Raw genomic sequence first — 11849 nt, forward strand, 5'->3', positions numbered from 1 at the left:
TGGGCTCTGGGGGCCAGCTCTTTGCTGTGCTGGCTGCCCCAATCCAGAGGATAACAGAGGCGGGTGCAGGAAGCCTGAGGCCTCCTACAAGCAGCTGCAGGTTTTACCTCCTGTGAACCCCAGTTCTGATGTCCTCACGTTCCCTCAGCTACCTGCTGCCATGGAGCTGTGGTTAATAGCAAAGCTCTCCCTTGGTGCCATAAGGCTCCTGGAGCAGTCGATAATGTATATGTAAAGCAGTTGCTTTTAAAATCTTTTATGTGCCTATCATATTAAAAGCAATCCTTTGGAAATTACCAAGACATGATGCGCACCTGCCTGCAATTTTTATGGCTCTGTTTTCCCCCCAAGTGAAGAATGCAAAATACTCAAAACTGAGCTTGTTTCTTTTCTTTCACAATGGGTCCTGCAGGTTCTTCGCCCTCACAATCTCTCCAGCTGGGCCTGATGCCTCCACCTCCAGGATGACTTCCTCAGTTCGGATCCTTACGGTCACTTTCCTGGGCTCAGACCTCCTGGAAGCTTTTCTTTCTCTGATTTTTGCCACTTACCCCAAACTTATTCAGTCTCTCCCTGTCCTTTCCACCAGAAGCATTTTTTCTAAATGTAAGCCCACTGTGTCATCCCTTGGCTTAAAACCCTGAAATATCCTTGGTACTCCCAAAGCTGGCCCCAGGCTACTGCTGTTGCTGCGCACCCTCTGTAAGCAAACAAGCAACACTGCTGGTGTCCTCCTCCTTCCAGTGCTGTGCTGTCTGGAGGCACCAGAGACTGGGAGGGAGAAGAATCTGCAGGATCCATTCCGAAAGAAATACATCACAACCACCCACCAGCCTCCGGCTCACTCCCGCGGATGCTGGAAACATCTGATGCTGAGCCAGCTGCCTCCTTCCGCACCTTCAGTGTGGCCATCCTAGGAGGCTCTGACACCCCACGGACGATGGGTCACTGGGCTCCATCATCGTCGTAAAACGCACACACACTCCACCCATGCACATGTACCCTGACACAAGTTCACACTCACACTCGCATGCTCACCTCACTTTCAGCTGAGGCCACACTTCACGTTTCCGAGAGAAAGCAGGCGAGGCAGCAGGAGCTCTGAGGGGTAACCGGCTTGTCAGCTTGCCTGTGCCCCAGGGCACCCGGAGAGTGGGTACGTGACTTCCCGGGTGTCTGTGAGGGTGTTTCTGGAAGAGCTTAGCGTTTGCACTGGTGGACTGAACACAGCAGGTGGCCCCTCCCCAAGGTGGGTGGGCCTCGTCCAATCTGTGGAAGCCTGAATAGGACAAAAAGGTGGAGGGAGTTTGGATTCTCTCTGCCTGATCCAGGGGAGACGTGCATTTTCTCCAGCCATTGGTACTCCGGGTTCTCAGGGCTTCAGGCTGTGACTGGAGTCCACACTGTTGGATCCCTGCCCTCAGGTCTTGGAACTTGCACTGCCAGCATTCCTGGGTGTCCGGCTGGCAGACAACAGATCGTGGGACTTCTCAGCCTCCAGAATCGCATGAAATATCTCCTTACGAATCTCTTCCTATGCACGTTTATCCTATTGGCTCCGTTTCTCTGTAGAACCCTGACTAATACAAACCCCCTCATCTCACAGCAGTGCATGTACAAACCCACTCACATCTTCCCCTACCCCAAGCTCCCTCCGACCAGAGGCCAATCCCGCTGCGGCGCCCAGGACCCACCCTCTGCACCAGCCTTCCTTATTATTTTCTAAAAGCTCGTCTTTTCTGTGGGCTTCCAAGGCTGCTCTTCAGCATCCTTACATCAGACCCTTCCAGCTCCTTCCCGTCTCTCAAAAGCATTTTCACGGGGACTGCAGGCTCCTTCTCTCCCCTTAATAACCAATACCCCAGGTCCCTACCTCACAGCCCAAAGTTGTCCTAGGTCGGGTCCCGACCTCAGTGTCTTCAAATCCAACAGGCCATCTACTCTCCTGTGACATGCAGCATCCCACAGCTTTTCCTAAAACACCCCCTCTGTCAGCTTTGCTGTCACCCACCCTCCAGGGCTCTCTCTCACAGGACTGCCCTTTGCTAGCATCTTAGCCTCTCCACCTCCCGATGGTCCTGTCTGCGATACCCCCTCTGTGTGTCCCAAGGCCCTCCAAAGGAACAGGTCTGTATCAGGTTCAATTAGATTGAGTTACAACGCAAGGTCTTGAGTTGCAAAGAGGTTCATTTTTCTTTTTGTAGAAAAGTCTGAGACCAGCTGTCAGAGTCTGGTTTGGCCACTGCATGGTCACCAGGACCAGGCTGTGTCCATCTTTTCTGTTCTGACCTTTTTCACATGGGCCGTTGTCCACGTCACCTCTGGTCACCAGCTGCAGCAGTCACATTCTTGCTCCAGGCAGCAGGAAGAAGGTGAGACCAGAAAGCAGAGGAGGTTAGTCCTGCCTGGTCAGCCCTCAGGGGACTTTGCCCAGGCGGCCCTTCCCCACCCATAGCTCTGATGATTTCTCTATAGCTGCCACCCTCTGAAAGGGGAGCTGGCAGAGTAGTTCTTGGGCATGGCATGTGGCCACCTCTGTGGCTGAAGAAGTGGGGGATTGAGAATTGGGGTACACATCTGACAGTCCCATACAGTGTCCCAAAGTGGACCATGGACTCCACACCACGCTGTTCTCTGAGTTTTCTCACCTCTGTCCAAGTGGCTGCAGAAGCCAAAAGCCCCAGAGCCCAGCTCCCCTTCCCTCCTTTCTCCCAGATCCCATCTTCCATCCTTCCTTCCTTCCATGAGCCTGCCCCTCATCCTCCTCAGGACTGGAACTGACGCCGGATTCCTCGCTGGCTCCATGGGGGCTGGCTCGGGAATCTGAGCTGCTGATGGCTCTGTGGGGCAGCTGGGAGGATTCACACCCCATTGGGGCTGAGAGGAATGAGGTGAGGGCTGTGGGGTTTGCCCAGGATCTCCTGAAATGTCAGGTCCAGGAACCGCAGCAGGACTCTCATTCCGCCTTCTGGCCACTGTTGGGAGTGACGCTGGCAGGATCCAGGGGCTCTGGAAAGCTCCAGGGGAAAGTTAAGGCATAACCCAGCTTCTCTGAGAGGGAACTCAGGGAGCATCTAGCTCAATCCTACAGAGGCAACCCCAAGGAAGGACCTGCCCAGGGTCACTTGGAGAGCTGGGCGGGAGGAGGGAGAGAGTTCCCCAGTTCAGAGTGACAAAGCCCCCCCTTGCCCCAGGGATGGCTGAGATCCAAGTCCTCAAAATCACACCGCCATCTGGAGGGTGTGAGAGCCAGGTTCGTCCTCAGCATCGACGCTGCAGTGCACACTGTTCGGTGCCAGGTGCTGGCTGACCCCGCCCTGGGGGAGGTGATGGACAGGCACAAAGGGACAGCCCCGCAAACAAGGGTCCCTGTTACAGCAGAGAAGGAGAGCGCCTGATAGGACGCCAAGCGCCGTGGCTGGGCTGCAGAGAGGCCTGCGAGGCCTGTAGAGAAGATGCCATGGAGAAGGTGGAGCTCCCAAAGGCCTTGCAGGTTTCACCAAGCAAGAGTGGAGAAGACACAGGCTGGACAAAGGGAGGTGGATGGGACAGCCAGCCATGCAGCAGCCTCACAGGACACAGTTGTGAGTCGAGGAGGGGAGCCGTGCCCCTGTTGGCCCTCCCAGGACCCTGGTGTAGACCAGTGGGGCCACAGCTCCAGACACCTGCACCGGTAGCTGTGCCTGCAGCCCTCCTCACCCATTTGGGCACACCCAGAGTCTAGGCTGCAGTGCAGAAGCTCACAGGAGGATCAGTGCGTCCAGAGTCTCCCCAACATTGAATATGCACATCACACGCATGCACCCATGGGCCAGAGTCCCTGGTGAGCACACACACGGCACCTGCAGACATGCCTGCACATGCAAAAGCACACAAGCACATGCAACTGTGCAGGACCACACAAGCTCAGTCACACACACACTTATGCACGCTTATACATCCTCCACATGCACTCCCACACTCCCACAAAGCACACGCTCACATGCGCACACTAACACACACACATTCACATACACACAGGCACACTTATACACCCTCCATGCACACACTCATACACCCCAACACACGTGCTCACATGCACACACTAACACACGTTCACATACACACACACTCCTGCATACTTACACACCCTCCACACACCCACAACATGCACGCTCACATGCACACACCCTTCACACACACACCCACAACATACACACATATGCACACACTACACACACGTTCACATACACCCTTCACACACACACGCACAACATGCACACTCACGTGCACATGTTCACATACACTCGTGCACGTTTACACACCTCCACAACACACACGCTTACATGCACACACTAACACACGTTCACATACACAAACCCTTCACACACTCCACCACGGCATGCACACTCACATGCACACACGTTCACATACACAAATGCACGTTTATACACCCTTCACACACACACTCCCACAACACACATGCTCACATGCACACACTAACACACACACGTTCACATACACACACACGTTTATACACCCTTCACACACACTCCCACAACACACGCTCACATGCACACACTAACACACACGTTCACATACACACACCCTTCACACATACCCACAACACATGCACACACTACACACATTTACACACGTGTTCACGCTCATGCACACGTGCCTGCACTCCCCGAGGAGTGGTAGGCTCGCCTGTCCCTCGGCATCTGCCAACCTGTGGGAGCTGCGGGGACTCCACCCAACTCCCCCAATTACTCTCTTCAGAGAGCCTTTTATTAAGATGATTTGCCAGGCCCATCTCGAATTTCACAGGACTAACTAGCCCCGTCTCTGTCACCTCTCAGGCACCCTCTGATCTGACAGAAAGGAATATGCGCGCCCACCCCAGAGCCAGCAGCTCCCCAGCGCCCTCCCCGCCCCGCCCGCAGAAGCCAGGACTCCATCTCTTTGATGTGTAGGTCGCTTACCCTGGCACCCAAGCTTGCCTGAAAGTTGGGAATATGATGACTCACTGTATTTGGCAGCTCGTATGTGTCTATATTTCAAGACATTCATGCTCATGCTCATTACAATTAGGGCTGGAGAATCAGCGAAGTCAGCTGCCAAAATCAAGTGCACAATTCACATCAACCTTTCAGACCAGACAGAGAGCACCGGCTGACATTCATTCCTCCAGCAGCAGGAAATGCCACAGCAGAAGGGGGCCTTCGACATGGGCCAGCTCCACTCCTAGCGTGGTTGCTGGGCGTCTGCACAGGCCAGGCGTTTCTCTACGGGTCAGGGGAGCTGCAGCAAGATCCCAGGTCCCGACCCAAGGCAGTCCTGACCCATGGTCTGTCCCCATTGGCCATTCCCTGGAGCTGTGCCTCAGCTGCGGAGGTACTTCTGGAAGGCAGGTGGAGGAGAGGAGGTAAGGTAAGGCTCCTTCCCAGCCTGCAAGTCTGCGGTTTAGGTGGCCTGTACTAACCGATACTCGTACAGGTGCAATTGAGAACTCACTAAGGCAAAAGGGCCTTTGTCAACCCACAGAAGTGACAAGTCCAAGTGCAGACCAGGCTTCAGGTATGGCTTGACGGAGGCACACAGGCTGTCTTTCCAGCTCCCAGTGCAGGGTGTCTGGGTGCCCTCTACTGACAAGATAGCAGTAGGAGCCAGGGACCTTCTGTCCTCTCAGTAACAAGTTCAGAGGGAAAGCCAGGGTCCCTGCCAACGTTTTCTGTCCCCTCTGTGTCCCCGGTCCTCAGGTTCATCTCTGTGGCTGGAGGAGTGCAATGCCCAGAGCTGCTCAGGTCTAAATCACTCGGGCCTCACCTGCCAGGAAAGGTGCTCTCCCCAGTTTCAGGGACCAGGACTAGGGGGATGACTGTCCTGGGAAAATGTGAGTGGAGGTGTCCAGCAAAGGGTAACCAGACACTGGGGCAGCAGGGACCTGGGTTCACCCCAGAAGGCTGGCTTCCACCCAATGATGACATCACTACGGGAGACAGAGACAGACTGGGAGGAGGTGAGAGGACAGAGCCCAAGGGTCCTTTCATGGCCCCAGAGGGAAGGGAGCACTGAGTCAACAGAAAGGAATAAAAAGGGAGTTCAGAGGAGATAGGGCTGCACCGGCATACATGTGCCAGGACCCCAGGCCGGCGAGGGGCTGGCAAGGCAGGAGGGAGGGAGGCCACGGCCAGAGTAAGCAGGGCCTCTTCCCCTCCTGGGAGCTCAGCCCGACTGCCTGCGTGCCCTGTGGGGACTCCATGGGGAGTGGAGATCATGTCACGAGTCCTAATTTGGGAACTGCACCCCTATCTGATCGCATCTGTGAGTCCTTATTTGGGGGCTGCCCCACCCCAGTTGCTCTGTTCACATCTGTGGCTGCTTCTCCCACAGGCTCCCACAGGTTCCTGTGATTAGGTCATTTGCCACCGGGAGAACTTGGGACCCTCACCGTGCACCCCCGCCCCCTTGCCACTGCCGGTGGAATGCACGGCACAGCACCCCTCGAGGGGCAGGTGTTGAACTAATATGCCCTTGAGGGGGTCCTTGGCCACGGGAGGAGGGAGGGAGGGACGGGCAGGCAGACACCAACAGCCGTTGGCAGTTCCCAGGCTCTCACCTGAGACAGGACAGGGAGGTAGGGCGAGCCTAGCATGAACGCTGGGTGGAAATGCCCAGGGGGCCACAGGGAGCAAGAGGTGGACTCCAGGAAGATGGTGCTCTGGTGGGTGAGAGCACGGAGCCCAGAAGGCAGGGTGGCTGGGCTGGACCCTCCCCAACGAGGGCTGTTGCAGGGAGGCAGGGCGAAGGTGGGACAGGGAGATGGTGGATGTGGAGGGACACGGGCAGAGAGCCAGGCAGCCTGCGGCAGGCTCACCCCCAGACAGGCTGGCAGAAGAGAGGTCACCAGCAAAGCGGGAGCGGGCAGAGAGGCGAGAGGTGTGGAGGATAGACACCACAGTGCAGTGTCTGATCAGCAGCTGGTCAGCAGCGGGAGGCTACTCTCCTCTACTCCACAGGTCCAGTGCCTCTCCAAAACTCAAAATCCCATCTCTGCAGGTCTCAGCCAATCCCGCTTCTGCCTGTTTTTATTTCCTGCCCAGAGCAAGTGCAGAACCAGGGGCCATCGATGGGTGAGAAATCACCATGCCTCCAAGCCGTATTTTTCACAGTAACAAGTCATTACTTTGTGCCTGGAGTCATTTCTCAGGATCTTAATGCATTCGTTTATCAATCAATACTTAATTGATGTCTATAAAGCATGTTCAAAATCAGAGGTGAGAGCAGCTCGCCAGGTACCGACTTCGTGTCTGGAGCCGCCTTGTTAAGGAGCAACCCCTGTCATGGGTGCCGTGTCTGCACCCTCAGTAGCTCTGGGTGGGTGCACTGGGGTCCGCACAGCCCCTTCTCGCCACTGCAAATGGAAATCTCCATCTGGGAGAGGGACTCAGCCGTGCCCATCCGGGAGTCTGGGGCCTACCGGCAGCAGAAGGTGCAGTGTGGTCAAAGGCAGAGACATTTCTATCATCAGACCTGGTCCCCAGCCCCACTCTGCTGCCCACGTACTCCTGACCAGGGCGAGTTCATCAACTGTGTCGAGCCTGGCTGCTTCTCCAGCCTACCGGGAGTCTCAGTCTCGACAGGACTGAGTGGGGTGAAGGCGGCCAAGTGCTCAGCAGAGACCGTCCCACCGGGAAGTGTTCGCAAATATGGGCTGTTGAACCTGCTTTCGTTAGATCTAGATCCAGTTCTGCGACCACGTTCGTGACTTAGATCATAACTGAAGTGTGGGTCAGCTGAGGCCGGGCCGTTTAGGGTTTGGCTGCTAATTCAAGGACACCTGGGTTTGGATCCCAGAGTTGCCTCCAGATCCAGATGAGGCCTCAGGCAGGTGATGGGCCTGCAGATGCTGTTTCATCTTCTGCAGGGTGGTTAAGGGAGATCTCAGGCTTGTAGGAGACAAAGCACATCGCCCCGAGGAGCTCAGGAGGCGCAGATTACAGCCACCCTCTTTATCCACCCTGTCTCCTGTCACAGCCTTCATGAGTGCTCAAGCAAGGCTCAGAGCCTGATGGACATGGCTGCCTCCTCCCAGAGGACAGGCACATCTCGGGTGCCTGCACCAGCCAGCGGCCCTTCTCCCCGGCCAGGAGATCCTCCAAGGAAGGCCAAGGGCTGAGGAGGTAGGCTAGGGATGGGCTCTGGTACATGGGCCCCGTTCCCATGATTGGAAACTTCCCAGGTGCCATTTGTCACCTTGACACGCTGTTTCAAGTCTGGCTCTCCCCGGGGCGCCAGGAGTGGGCCCAGGCCCTTCCGAGAGCCAGCCCGCGGCCGTGCCGGTGACTGATTGGGGATGAGGCCGCTGTCCCTGCCTTCCTGGGAGTCAGAATGTTGATTGAATGGCCATTTCACTCTCTCCAACAAGCAAGTAACAGTGTAAACTGGGGTCTAATTTATCAAAAACAGTCGCTTGTATTCTGCGTGGCCCATGTTCTGTGCTGAAATATGGCCGCTGCCCAGCTCCTGGCCCATGCGCGTGCGATTTCATGATATTTCAGTTTTATGGAGGACATCTCACTGATGAATGTCTCTTAGTGAACAATCATTCTGGAATCTATTTTGCCTTCAAAGAGGCTTCTCCTGGAATGGGCTGGGAGGGGCGGGCACCGTGTTATATATAAATTCACTGCCAGGAGCGCCCAGCAGGGGAGGGAATGAGATCGGCAGGAGACGAGAATGAAATGTGTGCGGCTGCGGCCAAACCTGTCCTCCCTGCCACCATCCGAGGGCTGCTGGGATGGGCAGGAAGTCCGGATGTGGGATGGGTGGCCCAAGTGGTGCCCCCAGCTCCACCACCTGCCACTGCCTGGCGTTGGGCAGTTCACTCCCTCTGGGAGCCTGGGCTTCTCACGGGGCATAATTATTTACAAATTGCTGCCACTTTGCTGCTTGTTCTCCGCCATCATTACATGCCAGGCAGGGCTGGAACTGGAGGCTGAGCTGTGTCCCAGTTACAGGTGACCGTGCCAGAGCTGCCAGGGATCCTGAGGAACAATGAGAGCCTTCCCTCCACCCACCCTGTGCTTTCTGCCCGGCAGGTGGCCGAGACGTTGCAGGCTGTAGGGTCCTCAGCACTTAGGCTCCCTGTGCTCTCTCTCCCTGCATACCTGGAGCTCCATTCTCTCTTGCTGGTGGCCTAGAAAAAGTCTCTGGAATGGAATCACTCAGACTCTGGTGCTGACGCTGGCACCGCCTGTCCAGGGGGCCCCGGATAAGTCCCTCCCACTCTCTGGACTTGGAGGCCATGTCTGCAAATGAGGCTGGAGAATGAGGTGGTCCCTACAAGGCCCTCTGGTACCTGGAGGGACTGAATGTCCCCGCCTGGGCCTTGCAGCAGCCCTTCCATATCGTGCAGACCAGGAACCCTGAATCCTATCCCAGCACTAGGAGGGCTGCTGTCAACCAAGAACAGGATCGTCATCCCCTCCGTCCCCTGCACAACGGAGCACAGCTGCCCCTTTCTAACACCTTTGCTCTGGGTCGAGGTTATCAAAGGGGAGTCCCCGGCCGGAAGCATCAGCCTCACCTTGGAGTGTGCTAGAAATGCAGATTCTCAGGCCCCTCTGCAGTCTATGGAATTCAGAAATCAGGTGCTGGGGCCCAGGAATCTGTTGTAACAGTGCATTTTCTGCAGCTGCTGGAGCAGATACCACAAACTCAGTGACTGCAGAGTGCGCGCGCTCCCCACCTTACAGTTCCGTAGTCTGGGATCCCACTGGGCTAAGAGCAAGGAGTCGGGAGGCTGCGTTCCTTGCTGGGTGCTGCAAGGAAGAAGTCGTTTCCTCGTGTTTTGTTTTTTTTTTTTAATTTCCTTGGCCCACGGTCCTTCCTCCACCTTCAAAGCCAGCAGCCCCGTGTCTTCTGACCTTCCATCGTCATATCGTCCTCTGACCCATGTAAGGACCCGTGTCATTAGGGTGGGCACACCTGGGCGATCTTCCCATCTCAAAGTCCTTGACTGAATCACATCGGCAAAGTCCCCTTTGCTGTGTAAGGTCACATGTTCACAGGACCAGGGATTAGGACTTGGACACTTTTGGAAGCCCATTGTCCTGCCAACAGCACAAGACCTCCAGGTGATCCTGCTGTGTAATGCACAGTGAGAGACAAATGCTCTAACAGACCACCAACAGCAGAACGTAAGCAGAGACAGGGACCCCGCCTTCCTCCCCAGTCTGGCCCTGTGCCTATCAAATTAGAGAACTTTTGTAAGCCACCAAGTTCATTGGTGAATAAATGAATGACTGGTGAGATGAAGAGCTGGGAGTAGCGGCCACAGGTGGGGCTGCCAAATAAAATGCAGGATGCTTGGTTAAATCTGAATTCCAGATAAATAACAAGTAGTTATGTTTTTTGGTTTTTTGGTGTTTTGCTGGGTTTGTTTTTGTTTTGAGACGGAGTCTCGCTCTGTCGCCCAGGCTGGAGCACAGTGGCGGGATCTCGGCTCACTGCAAGCTCCGCCTCCCGGGTTCACGCCATGCTCCTGCCTCGGCCTCCCAAGTAGCTGGGACTACAGATGCCCGTCATCACGCCCGGCTAATTTTTTGTATTTTTAGTAGAGATGGGGTTTCACCGTGTTAGCCAGGATGGTCTCCATCTCCTGACCTCGTAATCAGGCCGCCTCAGCCTCCCGAAGTGCTGGGAGTACAGGCATGACCCACTGCGGCAGGCGAACAAGTAGTTTTTTTACCACCAGTGTGCCTCTAACAGAGATACACTTTTTTAAAAATTATTTTTTATCTGAAATTCAAATTTAGCTGATATCCTGTATTTTTCTTTGCCAAATGTGGCATCTCTAAGCATCAGTCCAGCCATGGCGCAGGTGGTAAACCTGGGAATTCGTGGCTCCCTCCAGAACTCTGTTTCCCTGTTCAATGTTCTAGAAAGCATCCTCTTCTCTTGCAAACCCTGCTCAACTTCTCAGGGGGGATGAGGCCTCCTTCCTCTTCCTGTCCTCCATCAATCGATATTCCCATCCCACCCCCCTCCTAGAATTTGGTGATCTGGAGTCTGAAATCTTCTACCAGGAGTTCAGGCCGTGATGGGCTGATGAGAAGCCCGGTTCTCACATGAGTTCTGCACCCCTCCTTCGGGAGCAAGGAAGACCCAAGCTTGCTCATCTCTAGATCCTGCAGGGGGTTTTCGAGAATCCCTGGTTTTGAGGCTACAGGATGGAGCTGCATGGGAGAGCCAGGAGGAGGCCCTGGCACAGCGCACTCTGAGTGCAGGGTTGCTGCTGGCCCACTCCGTTCCCTCCACACTCTAGAGGATGTGGGGTGGACACCGTGAGGGTGCAGCCACGAAGAATGGCTAGGTCTGTCCCTGTGTCCTCATGCGCAGAGCTCTGGGAGGCAAGCAGATGTCCTCACACATCTGCGAGCCAAAAGGTAAAAAAAAAACAAAACCAAAAAACAACAAAAAAAACCCACTCCAATGTTCTTATGCTTATGGGTTCTACAGACTTGTACGTATATATGCATATACATAATGTAACAAAAATTCTTGATTTCATCTTCAGAGACATAAATGGAAGAAAATGTACATAAAAGAGAGTCCACTTAAACGTGATCCTCTCAAAGGAAGAAAAGAACGGGGCTCTCTCATCCACATCGACCCGGCGAGGCCCAGACACCCCCACCTCCTCCTCTTAGAGCTCTATTGTCCTTTGATCTTCCTAATAATGTGTTTCTTTCCTGGTAATAGGTTTTCATCATCCTCACAGCCTATTGATTAGAACTCTTTTCCAGGGTTTTGAGATATTGGCTAAAATAAGGGATGAAATGATTCAGTCTTCAGGTGATGTT

The 11849-nt window shown here is 54.8% G+C and overlaps 1 long non-coding RNA gene across 1 annotated transcript; it reads left to right on the forward strand.

Annotated features, from left to right (window-relative positions):
* The first annotated feature begins 1356 nt into the window (after positions 1–1356).
* Positions 1357–11620, forward strand: LOC107000697 (uncharacterized). The gene is made up of 6 exons (XR_001447829.3): positions 1357–3584; positions 5136–5273; positions 5479–5559; positions 7002–8165; positions 9680–10184; positions 11564–11620. It is a non-coding gene; the product is annotated as an uncharacterized LOC107000697 (long non-coding RNA).
* Positions 11621–11849: the final 229 nt, after the last annotated feature.

This window comes from Macaca mulatta, chromosome 10 (genome assembly GCF_049350105.2).
Source record: "Macaca mulatta isolate MMU2019108-1 chromosome 10, T2T-MMU8v2.0, whole genome shotgun sequence".
NCBI lineage: Eukaryota > Metazoa > Chordata > Mammalia > Primates > Cercopithecidae > Macaca > Macaca mulatta.